This window comes from Anopheles funestus, chromosome 3RL (assembly GCF_943734845.2).
Source record: "Anopheles funestus chromosome 3RL, idAnoFuneDA-416_04, whole genome shotgun sequence".
Classification (NCBI taxonomy): Eukaryota; Metazoa; Arthropoda; class Insecta; order Diptera; family Culicidae; genus Anopheles; species Anopheles funestus.
The window spans coordinates 50,126,437-50,147,373 of NC_064599.1; positions in this window are offsets into that span (position 1 = coordinate 50,126,437).

Below are 20,937 nucleotides of genomic sequence, written 5' to 3' on the forward strand. Positions count from 1 at the left end.
ATTGCCTATCTTCAACACTCCTCCTCAATTAGTAGTCCTCAACTGTTTTCTATATTAACCCCAAACTACTCGCGAACATATGGTGTTTTACTGCACCTAATGGCTTTGTTAATATATCCGCGTTCATTTGATCCGTAGGACAATACTTTAGTTCAATATCTCCCCGTTGACATAGGTCCCGCACGAAATGATGTCTCGTTTCGATATGCTTGGAGCGCTTGCTAGATTTCTCTGAACGAGCAAAGGAAAGACAAGCTTGGTTGTCCCCATTCACTATTGTTGCGTTACGTTGGACTTCTCCTAGATCACCTAGAAGGCGGCGTAACCACAATACCTCTTGGCATGTCTCTGCCAATGCAACGTACTCTGCTTCCATAGTGGATAGTGTAACATTGCCCTGCTGACGACTTGCCCAGGATACTGCTCCTCCTGAGAAATATACCACGAAACCAGTTGTTGATTTTCGCGTAGAAGAATCTCCCGCCCAGTCCGCATCGGAAAATGCGACTAAATCACTGCAGTCGATTCTATCGTGCTCATTACCTAGCTTTAACATCCAAGATTTGGTACCTTTAAGATATCTAACAGCACGCTTGGCTGCCACCCAATCACTTTCCGTTGGGGCACTAAACTTCCTTCCCAGTATCGTAGCTGTTGTCATAAGATCCGGCCGTGCACAAACGGCTACGTACAATAGTGCTCCCACCACAGATCGGTACTTAGTACTATCTTCTAGTAATTCGCTTTCATTTACATTTTTCAAATAACCTTGGTCCATTGGTGTTTTTACAGTTTTCGCATCGCTAAGTCCTATCCTGTTCACTAGCTTGTTGATGTAATTAGTTAACCCGATACTGTAAACACCGTTTTCCTTATGAACTTCTAGCCCTAGCCCCCTATCACCGAGACAAACAATTTCAAAATGTTCTTTCAAGTCCTCCTCCTCCTCCTGATATAGTTTATAGTTTATAGTATATAGTTTTCTTGTTTTCACAACCTACAAGAATATCGTCAACGTATACAATAATATATACCGTTTCACAGTTTCTGTCCCGCGTGAATAAACATGGATCGGCAGAACTTGCAACGAACCCCAGTTCTCCCAGTACACCCGAGAGCTTCTCGTTCCAGCATCGCGCAGATTGTTTCAGTCCGTATATACTCTTTCTCAGCTGACACACTAACTCCTCCTTTCCAGGAACCTCGTATCCGTGGGGCTGACGCATGAAGATCTCTTCATCTATCTCTCCGTAGAGATAAGCAGTACGTACGTCCAGATGCTGCAAATAAAGATTTTTCTTACCAGCTAGCACCAGCAATGTGCGGAGAGTAGTATGCTTCGTGACCGGTGCGTAAACTTCATCGTAATCCTCTCCATATCGTTGGTTGTACCCTTGGGCTACTATCCGTGCTTTGTACCGCACGATCTCGTCCGACTCGTTGCGCTTCTGCTTGTAGACCCATTTACTGCCAAATGCTCGTTTCCCTTCGGGAAGCTGAACTAATTCCCAAGTCTGATTCTGCTTGTGCGATTGGATCTCGCTGTCCATCGCCTGCTTCCACGAATTACGATTTGCACTCGAAATCGCCTCCTTGTAGCATGTTGGCTCCTCTGCCGTGTGCGCTGCAACTCCCACTACGAAGTCGCTCAGCTTACTCGGCAGTTCACCGCGATTCACACGGCTGGAACGTCTTAATGACGTCACGTCACCTTCTCCCAGTTGATCGGTGTTGTCTACTTCCAATGAAGCCGTCAGATCCTCAGCTTCATCAACGTCAGTCGTATCGAAAAATAGACTGTCTTCGCTCGCCTCCTCCGCAACTTCCTCCTCTATGGTTTCGTTTGTTGGGCTCGATGTAATGTAGTTTTCCACAACACTATCCAAAGGAGAATAGCCTTGAGTATCTGATTTCACTGATTTTACAGGCGTTTTCTTTAATTTCCTTTCAGTTGATTTCGCATTGGTCGTAGCACCATCACCCTCCAGGAATTTTGCGTCCCGGCTGATTGTGATTTTATTCGTTTCTGTATCCACGAAACGATATCCTTTGTGCTCATCAGAATATCCAATAAAAATCAACTTTCTCGCCTTACTGTCAAACTTTCCTCTGTTGACACTCGGAATGTGTACGTATGCTGGACAACCATACACCTTAAGATGTCCTAATTCTGGCTTCCTTCCAAACCACTTCTCGTACGGGGTCGTACTTATAGAACGCGTAGGTAATCTGTTCTGTAAGTATGCTGCTGTCATAACCGCTTCACCCCAGTACCGTTTGTCAAGCTCTGCGCCAAGGAGCATCGAGGTTGCCATTTCCTCTAGAGAGCGATTCTTCCTCTCTGCCACACCGTTCTGTTGCGGTGAATGAGCTGTTGTGTATTGTGCCTTTATGCCTTGCTTTGCGTAGAAAATACGTAAATTGTCGTTGACGTACTCGCCTCCACCATCGGATCGTATTATTCTCGGCTTCCGAGCAAAGAGATTTTTCCACAAAGCGCACATACTCTTTGATTTTCTCTGCAGCGTCAGACTTCCTCTCTAGCAAGTAAACGATAGTGAAACGTGAAAAATCGTCTATCATAGTCATGACGTACCTTTTCCCTCCTGGCGTTGTTGTCCGCATCGGACCACATAGATCTGTGTGTATTAAATCCAACACCTTTGCCGATTTTATTTCCGATGCCTTTGGAAATGGATTTCTCGCTGATTTACCCATGATGCAAATTTCACAGGATTCCTGAACACCGCAGTCCACGATTTTCATTCCGGTAGCCAGTGTCTCGTTCAATATTTTCGGGATGACGCATAAATCGCGATGACCAAATCGACGATGCCACGTGTGCTTGCAATTTGTATTGTGTGTCCTTTTCTCGGCCATTTTGGACACTTCAACTAACCTCAACCCATACAAGCAATCACTGCGTTTACATCTAAGCATTAGCTTATTGTTCGTATCATTGACCTCACACCCATTCGATTTGAAAATCACTGTGTATCCACTGGCAACCATTTTGTCCACTGAAATGAGCCCTGTTGCCAACGTCGGAACATATAAGACGTCTTTTAACGTAATGTTCATGACGCCGCCATTTGCACCAACACAACGCACCATTCCATAACCAATACCGCTTGCTTCGGTAATGTTCCCATCGGCCAAAGCGACGCTAGGACCCTTTTGTTGAACAAGCTTTTCGAAGAATTTCTTATCACTGGTCATGTGGCAACTCGCACCACTATCGATCAGCCACCCATTTGTCTGATATGAGCCAGACAAGAAACACATACTGTTACACTCCGCGCGGGAGCCATTTTGTTTTTGTTCATTGAAACGACAGTTCCTTTTTAGATGACCCGGCTTACCGCACTTGTAACACACTGTTTTGTGGCTTTGTTTCACGTATCCCTTCATGGCCTTCAGTTCGCTGGTGTTCCCTGATCGATCTTTTCTTCGCTCACTTTCGTCGAGCAACTTCGACTTAACGACTTCCACCGTTAATTCGGAATCCGGGCGACTCTCCAATGCGGTCACCAGCCCACCATATGATTCCGGCAGGCTCCGGTGAATCATTGCGACTCGTAGCTCTGGCTGAAGCACCAGACCCGCTATTGTGAGTTTATCAAATAAACTCTCGATATCCATCAAATGTTTATCCATATCGCCACCCTCGATCAGTTTCATGTCACAGATTTTACTTAGCACCGACACTCGCGACGTTGCAGTCGTCTTCTCGTGAAACGAACGCAATTTGTCCCAAAACTCTTTTGCCAAAGCTACACTCTTAAAAAATTTAGCCGAATCTCGGTTAATTATTGCCGAGATCTGAACAACCGAGATCTCGGCAATGATCTCGGTTAAATTTCCGTTGCCGAAATCTCGGTTAAAAAATAACAATGACAGTTTGTTTTGACGTTTACGTTTAACCGAGATTTTCGGTTAGAGCAAATTGAGATTTCGGCAAAAAATAAAAACAATCATTTTTGATTTTCAGTGCTTTTATTTGCATAAAAATTGTTTGTTGCTGTATTATGTGCCTTTTTAATGACTTAAAATGGTTATATGTCGATCGACATTTCGGTACCATACAACCATAAAACACTTTATCCGGATCAAAGTGCTGTTACCGTATGTGTGCATTTGTTCAAGCTCTTCACTTGTCCCCGGCCGAAGAAAACAATTAGATCAGGTACCGTAAACTGAAATGAAAAAAACTTGTCATTCAAACATAATTACTAAAAATGTAGTATATTCTTACATCATCTTGCTGCAAAACGTTCAGAAGATCATCCATTTTCGCTTATTTTTTTCACTTTTAACTTTGCACCACAATATTACTCCAAAACCTGTTTGTTTCAATGACAGATAGTAAACTGAGCCTCGGCTAACTTAATGATAAAGCCGATATCTCGGTTATTTTGACATATCAACTCGGTGACAGCTGTGTTAACGTATGTGCTCGGCAAGCAGTGTTGCCGAGTATCGGTTAAAATATATATTTAACTGATATTTCAGTTGTTAATAGAACTTATTTTCGGCAAAGGCAAATATTCAGCTGACATATCAGCAAAACATGAAAGAGCCGATGAATTTCGGCAGTTTATTTAACCGAAGTCGTGAAATATTTTTAAGTGTGTATGTCTTTTACCAAATTCACTTGGTTATCCTCGATGCAAAGCCCCATCGTGGCACGCGCCTTGCGGTCGTCCTTGACCCATTTCTCCGGTGGTGACTCCGGTTTTGGATCAGCGATCACATACCATGTTTCTTCACGGATGAGAAGCATTTCCATTCGAAACTTCCAGGTGCTGTAGTTCGAATTGTTCAATTTTGCAAACGATAGTTTGCCGGGTTCCGCCATTTTGTTTCACACACTATGCCGTACAACACACAAAAAACCGACGCGCACGTTCCTGTAGCAAAACTAGCCTTTCTTCACTGTACAATCGAACTTTCCCGGGATAATTATATCCGTGCTGGGCCCATAACCTGTTAGAGTGGGGAATACGCAGTATAAGCGTTGCTGGGATTTCGGATTAAGTACACTACACTGAAGAGAATCACATGTGCTCTGTATGCTTGTACATCTATTAGCGGACTGTAATTGTAATTGTAATTAGTTTACAAGATTGGGCAATGGTTGCCTCCCTGCATCGTAAATGTCACACCTATCTCGTCGAACTATGGGCTATTGAGGGGTAATAATTGCCTATCTTCAACAAATACTAGCGAACGGGAAAAGGACGGAAGTGGCTGGCATTGGTAGCGGCGAAATCAAATGCTTGAACAGTGATGGTGAAACATGTACAGTGAACCTAACAAACGTGTTATATATACCGCAACTAACAAGTGGTTTAATCTCAGTTAACACCTTAACCAAAAAGGGATTCAATATTACATTCACGGGTGAACGTTGCATTATAACAACAAATAAAGGTGAAACAGTAACCGAGGCAGAAAACATTGGCAACCTTTATAGATTAAAAACGAACGAACAGACACTTAAAAGTACAACACCAAATCACACATTAGACTGCAAGCACACATGGGACAGAAGATTAGGCCACCGAGACTTCGCCAATATTGAGAAACTACACAAAGAAAACAAGCTGAAGCTTACTAACTGCGGAATTGAGGATGCATGTACGCACTGCCTAGAAGGCAAGATGAGAAGAACTCCATTTCCAAAGCTATCACATTCGTCAACGAATGTAATATTAGACTTGGTGCACACCGACTTAAGCGGCCCTTTCGTAAGTACACCAAGTGGAAATAAATATTATTTATGCCTTATCGATGATTTCAGCAGAATGGCATTTACGTATTTACTCCAATACAAATCGGTAGCTGCGGAAAAGATTCGGGAGTTTGTCGAATTTTGCAAGACACAATTTTCACGAAAACCACGTGTTATCAGGTCTGACGGCGAAGGTGAATACGTGAATAAAAATCTACAAAAGTTCTTATTAAATGAAGGTATCGTAAGTCAATTCACGGCACCATACTCCCCGCAACAGAATGGAGTAGCAGAGAGGAAAAATAGATACCTGAAAGAAATGGCACTTTGCATGTTACAGGATGCAGAATTGGATCAACGCTTCTGAGGTGAAGCCATAATGACCGCAACTTACATCCAGAACCGATTGCCATCCAGATCGATAGGAATGTCGCCTTACGAAAAACAAAACCATCTCTCGAACACTTTCGTATATTCGGCTGCAAATCATACGTACAGATACCCGCAGAAAAACGGAAGAAAATGCAAGCCAAGGCAATGAAACTGACCTTTATGGGATACTCAAAGAGCCACAAGGCGTACAGATTCGTAAATACAGATACTGATCGTATCATGATTAGCAGAGATGTAACATTTTTGGAAAACACCAGTATAAACAACGAAATAATTGTTGAAACTAATCCCAATAATTCTATTCCTCAAAGTGAATTCCCTTCGAATGACAACGAAGAAGAAAACGTTGAATCACTAATTCATAATAACGATTCAGAAATAGAAGAAATTCCTGTAACGAAGCCCAACGTACGTCCGATAAGATCAACCAGAGGTAAACTACCAATCATATATGAAGATTTTGAAGTTGGATTATCCGTAGCAAGTCACGAGCCAATTACATATCAAGATGCAGTTACTGGCAACGAAAAAGATAAATGGATTAAGGCCATTAAAGATGAGTACAATTCCTTGAAAGAAAATGAAACATGGGAACTAGTAAACCCTCCAAAAGGATGCAACATTATCGGCTCAAAATGCACTTTTAAAAAGAAGCTTAATGCAGACGGTAATATAGATCGATTCAAAGCAAGGCTAGTAGCTAAAGGTTTTGCCCAAAGGTACGGTTGGGATTACGAAGAAATATCAGCACCCGTAGCGATGTTACCAACGCTACGCACATTATTGGTAATAGCCGGACACAAAAACTTACTAGTGAAGCACTTCGACATAAAGACAGCATTCCTACATGGAGAATTAGAAGAGACAGTCTACATGCGGCAACCCGAAGGTTTCATATCACCCGGACAGGAGGAGCTCGTATGCAAATTACGTAAGAGCATGTATGGTCTCAAACAGGCTGCAAACGTATGGCATAAAACTATGAAAAATATTCTCAACGAAATGGAATTCAAGCAATTGAGTGCGGATACTTGTTTGTTTGAAAAACATTCAAAAGATCAAGAAAGAGTGTTCATACTCATTTATGTAGATGACATACTTGTAGTGTCAAAACATCGCAATGAAATAACCAAGATCGAAGAAGCATTGCGTAAAAGGCTTTCTATAACTACGCTTGGAGACGTCAAATGGTTTCTTGGAATCCGAATCCAAAAAGATAAAGACGGATTTTGTACATTATCACAAAGTCACTTTATCAAAGACATCATAAAACGTTTTGGAATGGAAGCAGCTAAAGGTTCTAAACACCCAATGGATACGAACTACTTTAAAATTCGACAGGATAGCGAAAAATTGAAAGACAATGTCGAGTATCACAAACTAATTGGATGTCTGTTGTATTTAGCAACACACACAAGGCCCGATATATCAGCAGCTGTCGGAATACTAAGTAGACACGTTAAAGATCCAACCGCAATAGATTGGCAGGAAGCAAAAAGGACAGTACGATACTTAATTTCGACAATCGACTATCGCCTAAAGCTCGGTAGTAGCGGCAGCGAATTAGAACTGATCGGATACTGCGACGCCGACTGGGCAGGAGACACAGCAGATCGCAAATCTTGCAGTGGATACCTGTACAGATTAGGAGGATCAACTATATGCTGGACAAGCCGGAAACAGAGCTGCATAGCAATGTCGACCATGGAAGCCGAATACATTGCATTATCAGAGACAGTACAAGAAGCTACATGGCTAAGAACTCATCTGAAGGAAATAGGAGAAAGGCAACGCAAATCTACCACCATATATGAAGACAATAGCAGTTGCATAGATTTTGTCATAGAGATTGCAAGAAGAAGAGATCAAAACATATCGACACTAGATACCACTATGCAAAGGATATATGTCTCTCTGGAATGACTAACATCATATATTGTCCATCAGAAGAAATGCTCACAGACATCCTGACGAAACCACTTGGACCCACAAGAACGAAGATGATTGCATTAAATATTGGATTAACATCGTGCTGAATTCGCGAGGAGGAGTGTTGGAAGTATTGGTGATGCGCGAATAACACACTAACGCTAACATAACTAGGATAGAAATAAAGTATAAATTTAGTCTGTGTAAAACCATCATGGGGCGGCCCGGTGGTGCATGTGATAAACGGCGCCAGTCCACACGGCCGGACCGGGTTCAAATCCCATTCGGACCGTCCCCCCGTAGCAAGGACTGACTATTCGGCTACGTGGTAAAATAAGTCTAGTAAGCCAGAAATGGCCGGCGTGACCTGTAAGGTCGTTAAGCCAAGAAGAAGAAGAAAACCATCATCCGTGTCGGTTCACTTTTTTAATTACCTCGCTAATAACTAGTTCCTCCAATCGAATAAGCCAACATTTAGACCCCGTCAGTCGCCGGGCAGTTGAACATGCCGAAATGGAAACTACAGTAGAGGAAAAATGAAGAGAAAGGTAGGTGAATGTAAGTAGGTATTACCAGTCAGAGTGCGATGGAGAGTAGTACGAGCGTACCACGACGATACTCGTCATTTTGGAGTTGAGCGAATGTTGGAAAAAACGAGGAAAAGGTTTTGGCTTCCAAAGATGAGGAGGAATGTACAGGGCATAGAAGCATACCCGAAGGGTGCGTATAACAGAAATCAGGACCACCAAAAGGAATCTGCGCCCGATAACCAAGCAGCCAATTCTGTTTCACGCGGTGCACATGGACCATTTGGAACTATTTGTGAAATCTTCTTCTTCTTGGCTTAACGACCTTACAGGTCACGCCGGCCATTTCTGGCTTACTAGACTTATTTTACCACGTAGCCGGATAGTCAGTCCTTGCTACGGGGGGACGGTCCGGATGGGATTTGAACCCGGTCCGGCCGTGTGGACTGGCGCCGTTTATCACATGCACCACCGGGCCGCCCCTCTTTGTGAAATCAGCAAAAGTAAATCAGTACTTGCTCCGGCTGACTTGTGGGTACTCCAAGTTCGTAATATTACAGGCAGTAAGCTCAACAAAGACAGCACCAGGGATACGGTTTTTAGAAGAAGTGGCTCCGATTTTTTGAGACTTTTACATCGAAAAATCGAAGAATATTGCGAAGCAATTGCCAATCACCACGTGACAGTAGCAGTAGATACATCTCGAGCAAATGGGCAGCTAGAGCCATACAACAGAACTCCACTGTTTATTTTATCATCAGCTTGACTCTAATTATGAGGAGAATTGGTATCAACATTAGAATTTGCACCAACATGTTTTAAACTATCTATTGTGATTGTGAACGATTGATTGCATCGAAAGAACGGACACCATCCATCATAGGCAAACCGAATAGTAAAACCACGAATCAATCCCGAACCGTATATACATTAAAGGAAACGGTTTCACAATAATGATTATTGTAATTGTAAACAATAATGAAAACGAGAAAAATAAAAAAGCGTAACATGCACTACTCACATGCGTAATCGTTCATCGGTAATGTTCCCGCGAGTTTATTTTCATTGAATGAAGCCTAAAATGAAATGTGTTGCATTAAGGTTACGAAAACATTCTGTTCACTCCACAAAACGTGGAACCAACTTACATTCATTCAATGCTATCCTTTCATCAATTGGCAGCGATGGGAAAACCATCTTCGAACTACATTGCTTCGAATGAAGCTCTTGATTTTCACTACACCGTTTTGTAGAGAAGCGGACTTTGTACATCTTTTTTCTTCTCGAACCATAAGGCTTGACTTCGCACTATACCACAAGCACCATATCACTACTTGCACTGTACGAAACATAAATTTTCCATCACTAGATGGTTACTTTATTCTCTCTCTTTGTTGACACACACGCACTACAGCCAAGCGTTTGGCTTCTTCGGAATCAGACGTTTCATTTTGATAAAGTGCTGCCAAACAAATATTGACATTAACATGACGTTCAACGATAAATCGGAATGTTCGAAAACCGATACCCGATTAAGTGGCAACTACACGTAAATTTCGTTTTTTAGTTAACTATTCTCTTGATTACAATATTTGGCTACAGTCTGAAACAAGGGCTAAAGGGCTAAAGTCTGAAACACGACCCCCCCATTCAAGGTCACTCATCTGCGTGTCAATTTTTCGTACAAGGTGGTTCGAAGACTATGCAATGTGGCCTGAATTTGATTTTTTTTACAATTACTATTAAATTGTAAGGACGTTTTCGCATAGTTAAAAGTGATTTATTCATCGAGGAACCAAGTTCCATACGCTGTTTGTGAAACCGTAAAATTTTCCTCATTTTTGGCCCAACTTTGCCCCATAGCTCCGCCGGTATCCAAGATATCGCCAAACTTTCTTCTGGCCATGGCTAGATGGCACTTGTGGCTACATTTCGTCCATGCACCACTAATCGCTACCATGTCTGTGGCCGGAGCTATTCGCGAAAGCTCCAACGGATCGCCAATCTTTGACCTGTGGTCGATAGATGGCACCAATTGCTACATTTTCTTCTTCGACGGCCATGCCCTCAGGTGTCTGTGTCTCGAAACATAATTAAAAAACACGCAACCGATTTCGAACCACCCTGCACGAAAAAAAGTCACTCAAATGAGTGCCCGTGAGTGGGGGGGGTCGTGTTTCAGACTTTAGCCAAATATTGTAATCAAGAGAATAGTTAACTAAAAAACGAAATTTACGTGTAGTTGCCACTTAACCGTGTATCGGTTTTCGAACATTCCGATTTATCGTTGAACGTCATGTTAATGTCAATATTTGTTTGGCAGCACTTTATCAAAATGAAACGTCTGATTCCGAAGAAGCCAAACGCTTGGCTGTAGTGCGTGTGTGTCAACAAAGAGAGAGAATAAAGTAACCATCTAGTGATGGAAAATTTATGTTTCGTACAGTGCAAGTAGTGATATGGTGCTTGTGGTATAGTGCGAAGTCAAGCCTTATGGTTCGAGAAGAAAAAAGATGTACAAAGTCCGCTTCTCTACAAAACGGTGTAGTGAAAATCAAGAGCTTCATTCGAAGCAATGTAGTTCGAAGATGGTTTTCCCATCGCTGCAAATTGATGAAAGGATAGCATTGAATGAATGTAAGTTGGTTCCACGTTTTGTGGATTGAACAGAATGTTTTCGTAACCTTAATGCAATACATTTCATTTTAGGCTTCATTCAATGAAAATAATCTCGCGGGAACATTACCGATGAACGATTACGCATGTGAGTAGTGCATGTTTCGCTTTTTTTATTTTTCTCGTTTTCATTATTGTTTACAATTACAATAATCATTATTGTGAAACCGTTTCCTTTAATGTATACACGGTTCGGGATTGATTCGTGGTTTTACTGTTCGGTTTGCCTATGATGGATGGTGTCCGTTCTTTCGATGCAATCAATCGTTCACAATCACAATAGATAGTTTAAAACATGTTGGTGCAAATTCTAATGTTGATACCAATTTTCCTCATAATTAGAGTCAAGCTGATGATAAAATAAGCAGTGGAGTTCTGTTGTATCGCTATAGCTGCCCATTTGCTCGAGGTGTATCTACTGCTACTGTCACGTGGTGATTGGCAATTGCTTCGCAATATTCTTCGATTTTTCGATGTAAAAGCTGTCCCTCTATCTGTAATGACTGTAATGCCGGGCGTCTCAAAAAATCGGAGCCACTTCTTCTAAAAACCGTATCCCTGGTGCTGTCTTTGTTGAGCTTACTGCCTGTAATATTACGAACTTGGAGTACCCACAAGTCAGCCGGAGCAAGTACTGATTTACTTTTGCTGATTTCACAAATAGTTCCAAATGGTCCATGTGCACCGCGTGAAACAGAATTGGCTGCTTGGTTATCGAGTGCAGATTCCTTTTGGTGGTCCTGATTTCTGTTATACGCACCCTTCGGCTATGCTTCTATGTAACCCTGTACATTCCTCCTCATCTTTGGAAGCCAAAACCTTTTCCTCGTTTTTTCCAACATTCGCTCAACTCCAAAATGACGAGTATCGTCGTGGTACGCTCGTACTACTCTCCATCGCACTCTGACTGGTAATACCTACTTACAATCACCTACCTTTCTCTTCATTTTTCCTCTACTGTAGTTTCCATTTCGGCATGTTCAACTGCCGGGCGACTGACGGGGTCTAAATGCACCATGCTATTCCCTACTCTGTGTTCGATCCAGAAATTATATTCTTGTAATTTTAAGAAATATCTTGCTATCCTTGCGCTTATCTAGCGCTTCGTGTATGTATCTGTGATCGCATTGCAATCTGTTTTTACAACAAATGATAGATGTAACGGGTACTGTCGAAACCTTTCTACGTATGCAATGTGGCTTTAGTGTGATGAGCTACAGACGTGTTCCGTTGCATAGTTCACGTTCAGTGTGCAGATTACGCACTTACGGTTACGGTGTTTACTTTCCCAGCCGGAATTCCGTTCATGTTGAACGAATGGAATAATTCTTTCTGCAGCTGTATCGCATCGTGTTTTGCCTCGCGTTAACTTCTTCTTCTTCTTCTTTTGTCGAGGTGTTTCACGATACGGCACAAAAGTCCAGCTTCCTGGGCCCTCCTGCGCTACTTCGCGAATTTGTATATACAAGCACCTCTAGGTGTGTGGACCGACAACTAATGGTCATATGTCCCTATTTTTCTTCTGAGATGTTCTTCTTCTTCTTCTTCTTCTTTAAAGGTGATAGTGATTTTCCTCCTATGTTGGGTTCCCCGAACATAATCAGAGGCTTGACTATCGTTACAAGAGGAAGCCTTTCGGCTTATTTCTCTTTTCGTCTCACAGTTGCTCGGTTGTCATCTCGTCTATATCACAGGGTTTAGGTATCACAGCTTGTAGTTTTCGTTTGTCTTGTATGTCGTGTGTCTTGTCTCTGAATGTGTCTTTGGTTGTTTTCCTGCATCTATTCTGTTTTTTGCCCTGCAAAAATCAGATAGTTTCGTACTGTCGTGTCATATATTGTTTGTCTGTGTTATGCTTAGTTTTCCGGTAATTAACTTTGTTTTTCTTTTTTCCTCTTCCTGTTTTCGATTTGATAGATGTAGATGGGGATTTCTTTCTTATTCCTGTCTTTTCCTTACAAAAAGACGGATAAGGTCCCTCCTCCTATCCACTTCTATCCAAACTATTATATTTCTATGTTTTTTGATTGTATGTACTTAATGATTTTTTTAATTGTATCGCCTGATGTTTCTGTCCAATTTTTTTGAAGTTCCATTAGTGTTGGTCTATTGTTGTCTTGAAATTTTCTACAATCAAATATCATGTGCCACCCGTTGTTAGGTACTAGGCATGAGGTACATATTCCATTTTCTTTTATTTTCATAATAGCGAGCCAGTGATCAGAGTAATCGTGCCCCGATATAATCCTGTTGGCTATCCTTATTTGTTTTCCGTTTAGAGCTTTGTTCTTATGCCAGATTTCTTTGGGAAATTCCTTCTGAAAAGCGACGTATGTTTTTCCTTTTGTAAGTGTTGTCTTTTTATACCAGTCTTTTGATTCCTCTGTCATTTGTTTTCTGTATATGTCTATTGCGTCTGTATACCTTATCTTATTTTCTAAAATAATATCACAGATGGTTCCCTTATTTGCTAATTCGTCTGCGACCTCATTCCCTGCTATTCCGATGTGTGACGGAATCCAAGTGATTTTTATATTTGACTTTTCACATATTTTTAATATGTTATAGTTAATTTCTTCTATTATCAGTTCATTCTTCGCTTTTTTTAAGATTTTACATGAGGTTAAGCTATCGGTGTATAAAACCGCATCTTTTAGATTATTTTCTTCTGCTATTTCTAGTGCCTTTCCTATTGCAACTAGTTCTATGGTCGTAATTGAGGCGTTATTTTTTATTCTGAAGTCTCGGTAGATATGCTGAAAATTGTTTTTAATATAGATACCTATTCCTGCTTTATTATTTTTCAGGCTGCCATCTGTGAAAATTGTGTTTTCGTTTGTATGTATTTGTTTCATTTTTTCAATTGTTAATTTTTTTGTGGTTGCTTTGTCTTTGTTTGCCTTTGTTCCTATTATCTCTGCAAGACTTGTATCAATGCTATTAGTCCCTTTTAAATCATTTGTTTTGCCCAAGGATATGTTTTTTAAGATGTCATGGTCTTTTTCATATATTTTTTCTTGATATGTTTTGCTCCTCGTTGCATTTAAAGAGTCTTGCAGTTGTTGCCTCGTTGGTTGGGAGAACACTATGTCTTTTGCTACATCCTTCCTAGCTATGAAGGAGCTTCTGATTTCGAAAGGATTTTCTGCTGCAATTGCATAAAGTGTATTTATAGGGGTAGTTTTTGTGCAGCCTGTGACTTTTCTTAGGGCTTGATTTATGAGGGTTTGCATTTTTTTCCGGTTTGTTTTGTTGCTATTTTTGATGAAGGAAGATCCTGTTTCAAAAATGCTTCTAATTGTTGCACGGTATATAATGAGAGCTTTCTGTGGATCCAGGTTATTATCTTTGGAGCAAAGTATTTTTAAGATATTCATTCTATTCGTTGCTTTATTTTTTAGATTCTCAATTTGTTTATCAAACTTGCGTCGTTTATCTATTATATTTCCAAGATATCTGTATGTGTTTGTTTCTTCTATTGGTGTATTATGGATGTTTAGGCAAAAATTTGGTATGTTTTTTTCGAAAATTATGAATTTGGTTTTGCTGATGTTAATCGGAAGTTTTAGAGTATCTATTTCCCTTTGAAATGTGTTCAGTGCTGTTTGTAGGTTTCTTTGGAGTTCGTCTTTGGTTTTTCCCTTCCCTATTATTACGAAGTCATCCGCATACTGGAGAAGTTTTATGTCATTATTTTCTATATTTTTATGAAGGTCTTTGGTATATACATTGAACAGTGTTGGTGATAGAACGTCTCCTTGCGGTAATCCATCTGTGATAAGCATTTTGATTGTTTTTTGACTTTCTATTTCTAGAGTACGGTTTTTTAAGAATGCGTTTATCCACATGACAATTTGTATCGGAGTGTTTGCTTCAACTAGCTTTGTAATTAATGTTTTTGTTTGCACTTTGTTATACGCCTTTTCTAGATCTAGGAATATGGCACCACTTAAATTTTTTTGTCTCTTATATTTGGCTATTTCATTTGTCAGAAAATTTATACATTGATTTATAGTTCTCTTTTTCCTGAAGCCGAAAGAGTGTTGTGGGAGTATTTGTTTTATTTCGAGGTGTTTGTTAAGCTGCATTAGTACTGCTGAATTTAATATTTTTGTGGGCGTTGGTATAAGGGAGATTGGTCTGTAGTTATCTATGTTTGATGTGTCTTTTTTTGGCTTTGGTATGGCAATTATCTTTATTTTTTTTAGATCTTTATGTATTCTTCCTTTCCTCCACATGTTGTTAGCGTCTTCTATAATGTTTTTGAGGGTTTGATGGTTTATTTTACGTAGCATTTCATAGGTGATTTTGTCAACCCCTGGAGCTGTATTTTTTCTGTTTTGAAGGATTTCTGTCCAGATTTTTTCGTTTATTAGGTTTGTATTTATTGTATTATCGTAGTTTGTTTGTATTTTGTATTTTGAGTTTTTATTGCTTATGAAGTTAGCTTTTAAGAATTGCTTGGCCTTTTCTTCATTGTTGTGAATTATATTTGATTCTTTGCTTTGTATGTTATTTGTGTTATTATTTATGTTATGAATCAGGTTCCACAATTCCTTTGTATTTGTTTCTTTGGTTATTGTGTCTAGGGTGTTCTGAAACTGCTCCCTTTTGTATTTTTTTATGTTGCGTATGAAGATTGCCGTTCTTTTTCTATATTCAATGGCCTTTTCTATTGTACGGGTTTTATTAAATTCTTTTCTGGCTCTAAGTTTTTGGGAGTATGCAGCTTGTAGGTGTTTGTTCCACCATGACTTAAGTTTATGCTTGATTTTGTATTTATTGTTTGCTATTATCTGTTTCAATTTATTCATGCATTGTTTTATTGTGTGTATTTTGGTGTGGTCTATTTTTTGTATTTGTTCGTATATTTTCTTCTTATTGATTGTGTGTGTTGCTTGTGTATTTTTATTTAATTCTAAAGTTATTTCTATGATTTTATGGTTGCTACCTCCAATATGTTCTTCTAGGATTTGTTTCTTTGTGTTCAGAAATATATCTTTTGATGTAATTGTGAGGTCTATAGCTGTTTGTCTTTTGTGAGTGTCGATGGGAGTGCATGTGTATGTATCGTTGGGTAGAATTATCATATTTGAACTTTGGAATTCGGCTAAAATTGTCTCCCCTTTTTTGTCAGTCTTATCATCCCCCCAGTATGTGTGGTGTGCATTAAAATCTCCCATGACTATTACTTTTTTGAAGTCTTTGGTGTTGTATATAATTTGGTTAATCGTAGTTTGTAGCTCTGTATGGCTTGTTTGTGGTGCAATATATATAGATATTAGAACTAGATTGTTTTCCAGCAATCTAATGGACGTTGTTTGTATATGTTCTGATGGCCTTGCCGTTTTTAGTGATTGAAATTTGATTCCCTTCTTTATCATAATGCAGCTGCCTCCATAGCCATCTGCTCTATCAGTTTGGATTATATTAAAACCTGGCATTTTGATGGGTTTATTCTCTTTCGTCCAGGTTTCTTGTAGACATAAACCGTGTATGCCTTTTTTATTTATGAAATTTTTTATCTCCTCCTTGTTCTTTTGGTATGACTGAATATTTGCTTGTATCAGTTTAAGTGTTTCCATTGTCTATGTAATAATTTTTTTTTTTTTTTTTTTTTTATTTTATACTTTTTGCAGGATTTTATCCTGCTCTGAGTCGCTTAAATACGCTTCTGAGTCACTGTAGTATTTTTCATTTTCGCTTAGTATCACAGTGTCTATCCTGGCTCTTTTTCTAAATTGTTCATTTGTGGATTCGTTTACTTTGTTATTTTCATCTTTTCCTTCGTTTGTTTCGATTTTTTCTTTGTAATTTTCTGTTATATTTATTGTAATTTCATTTGTTTCATTTGTTTGTGCTGTTTCTTCTTGTGATTGTGTTTGTGTTATCTGTTCATTTCCTATATTTTGTGCTGAGCTTTTTTCCATCACATTTACTGTGATTCTAGGTTCGTTATTTCTATTTTCATTATTTGTAGCTACTATTTTTGAGAAGAGATCTTTAGTGTATTTTCTAGGTATTGCCGGTACTGCCTCTCGACGAATTTGTCTTGCCTCCCTAAGGGTTATTCTGTTTTCCGTTTGGATGCGCTTGATTTCGTATTCATCGATGTACACTGGACAGTTTTTATCGAGCGTTGCATGGTTGTCACCGCATTCGACACATTTTAACGGGTTTGTGCAATTTTCGTGGTATTTATCGCTACATTTTGCACATACTTTTTCTCTAGTGCATCTTTTCTGTACATGGCCAAAGCGCATACACTTCATGCATCTCATCGGCAAAGGAATGTAAAGCTCTACTTTTTCTTTGAAATACCCTACTTCTATGTTTCTCGGGGTTTTTGTTTTGTTGAAAGTTAGTACCGCTGTTCTCGTATTTATCATTTCACCTTTTTGATTTTTTCGTTTGAATATATATACTTCGGTAACTTTCTGGGGTTTGAGGCCTTCCAATAGTTCTGTTTCATTCATGAATGTAAATGCATCACATCTAACTAAACCTTTGCACGTATTCAGTGTTTTGTGTTCCTCCACCAGGATATCAATTGCAATTGTTCCCCAATTTAGTTTCAGTTTTTTTAAATTCTCGGCATCGCTCCTGTTTTGCACTTTTACCAGCAGTGTACCATCTCTTAATGGTGTTGTTTGTAAGGGTTTGTGCCCTAACGCCATTTCTGTTGCTTTGTCGAAAAGAAACGGATTGTACGTAGCTAAGCTTTTCCCTGGGGTGGCACTTTGGACCTTCATGAAAATTTCTTCAGGTTCATACGATTCCTCCAAAGCTATTCTTTCACCTTTGTGACCATGGTGTTTTTTTCTCCTCTTCGTCTTGATGGAATCCTCTCCTAGGATTCCGTAGTAGGATCCGAAGATCCTACTCCCTCCGGGGGCATCGACCCCCATCTTCCCTACGTTTTTTCCTTTTTTGTCTCTCCTGTCTTCGTCGTGTGGTTTAATACTATATATCAAACCTGTGTGTTTCGTATGCGTGTGTTTGTATTGTCACTTGTATTGTCACTTGTCTTTACTGTGTGTCACCCTCACTGTGAGTATAAAGAGATGTTTCTCCGGTCACTGTTTGGATGAGACTGTCTGAGATGTTCCGGTAATATTTTTTGGGGGTTTGACGTTGATGTTGTTTAGTTTTGTTTTTTTTAAACGTCTGGCGAGTTCGGGGTTGTTGCAGATTTGTTTATAATTGCCGCTTCTGTTCTTTGTTGTTTTGTTTTTTTTTTTTTGCTGTTCTGTACTATTTTCTTTATAATTTAATTTTGTTTGCTTGTATAAATGCTAGTACTTTTTTGATTGCTCCTATTTGTTTGGCTTTCCAACTGTTAATGAAGTTTTCCTCTTATGGTAGTTTGTCTTTACTTCTCTCTGATCGAAGCCTAATGCAGTGGAAAATTCTATGTCGACCAGTGTCTGGGCTGTTACAAGTTCTGCATATTCCGTCTTTTACCAATTTAAATTTGTGTAGCCAATAGTTGCTGTAGTCATGTCCTGAAATCAGTCTATTAACTGTTTTTATATCTTTTGGCGATATTTTCATTTTGTGATGCCACATCTTATTTTCTATTTTTGTCTGGTATCTCTCGAATTTTTTTCCTTTGCTTGTACACATGTCTGTGTACCATCTGTCCGTTTCCTGTATCGTTTTTTCTTGTAGTTTTGCTAAGGCATCTTTGAATCGTATCAGATTGTTGATTATTAGGTTACTTTTAGTGCCTTTCTTGGCTAACTCGTCTGCAATTTCATAGCCCTCGATATTTACGTGGCTAGGAATCCATTGTATGGTGGCCTCTAAGTATTCACAGTTATTTATGATACCTCTTATGATTTCATCTGTGTATTTGTCTTCTCTAGCTTGTTTGATTATGGTACAGGCCGATTTACTATCTGTATATATAGTCGGTTTTTTTATTCTTTCGAGGGCCACGTACTCTAAACAGGGTGGCCACTCAACCGGAAAATCGGGAAAACCGGAAATTAGCCGGGAATTTTTTTAAACCGGGAAAACACCGGGAATTTCTCCGGAAAACCGGGAAAATTTGCTTTCATGTAATACCGAATTAATCGTCAAATTGTACAATTTCAACAGTTTTTTTTATTCAAACAAAACGGCCTGACCGTCCATGTACTTACAGGTACATGTTTTTTGTGGTGCTTCTGTTTTTCTCTCTAATAAATTTGCAACAAATATGATTTTTGGCATTTTCGCGGTGATTTTCTAATGTTTCCAGTCCTAGTGCAAGTCAGTATCTTTATGTCAAACCTACACATGTATTTTAAGATTTTTTCGATTCTTTTGAGGCATAGTTCGGAACATTAGTGCCCTACAATAGATCCAAACTTAAGGAAAGGACGGACTAGACTAACAAACAGAGTTTTTATACAAACAGGATCATTGAATTCGTTAGTGATTTTACGAACTAAATCAAAAGTCCTATCGGTCTTACTTATTATATTTTCATAGTGTTTCGCTAGTCCTTTTATGTTACATGAGTACTAATGCACATTTTGCGAAATAACTCGGTTCATTTAGCCCCATAGCTCTGTCCATTTAGCCCCACCTTGACAAATTAGCATCACGTGAAACATTTACTTTCATTTGACATTTTTAGGATCCTAATGTTATACCTATTGTGTTTAGTTTTGATTAAACTTCCTCAAATGCCCATAATTCCCAAATTACCATTTATTTTAAAATTATGTCAACTTTGAAATACCAAAACATGTAAACTGCTAATACTAACTTGAAACTAGAAGATTTTATTTAAATTTTATTAGATTAACGCATCGAAATTGAATCACGTATGAACAAATTACAGGCCTCTAAAGTTGCAGAGAAACCCGATTGTGGTTTACACACATGAACCTAATTTCTGGAGCCCTAAGGAGAAAAGAGCAATCAAAATCGGTCTACCCAAGTAGCCATTTTCATGGAATTGGGTTAAATGTTATATGATAAAGAACTTCGGCATTAAACTACCGCGCAATGTTTATTAACAACCGGGAAACTAAGTGTAGCGAACCGCCAAAAACCGGGAAAAACTTGGAAAGAACCGGGAGAAAACCGGGAAAAAACCGGGAATCCAAAATCCTGATTTGAGTGGCCACCCTGGGTACGAAACCGGGCATCGGCGGTGGACAGGGACAGTGATTTTAGTGTCCCTGAATTGTGCGTGGGTGGATCGAAAGTGCGAGGAAAAAGTGCGTTTCCGGTGCGTTTCCGGTGCGTTCACCGGGAGAGGGGGCGAGGAGTGCGTGCAGTGAATCCCGTCGGTCGGGAAGAAAAAATTGCGCTCCTATATTTAAATAGTTGTTGTTGCTGCTGCTGCTCCTTCTTATTTATAATAATATGGAGCGGCTGCAGCGGTACGAAACCGTGCATCGACGGTGAACAGGGACAGTGATTTTAGTGTCCCTGAATTGTGCGTGGGTGGATCGAAAGTGCGAGGAAAAAGTGCGTTTCCGGTGCGTTTCCGGTGCGTTCACCGAAAGAGGGAGCGAGGAGTGCGTGCAGTGAATCCCGTCGGCCGGGAAGAAAAAAATGCGCTCCTATATTTAAATAGTTGTTGTTGCTGCTGCTGCTGCTTCTTTTTATTATAATATGGAGCGGCTGCAGCGGTACGAAACCGTGCATCGACGGTGGACTGGGACAGTGATTTTAGTG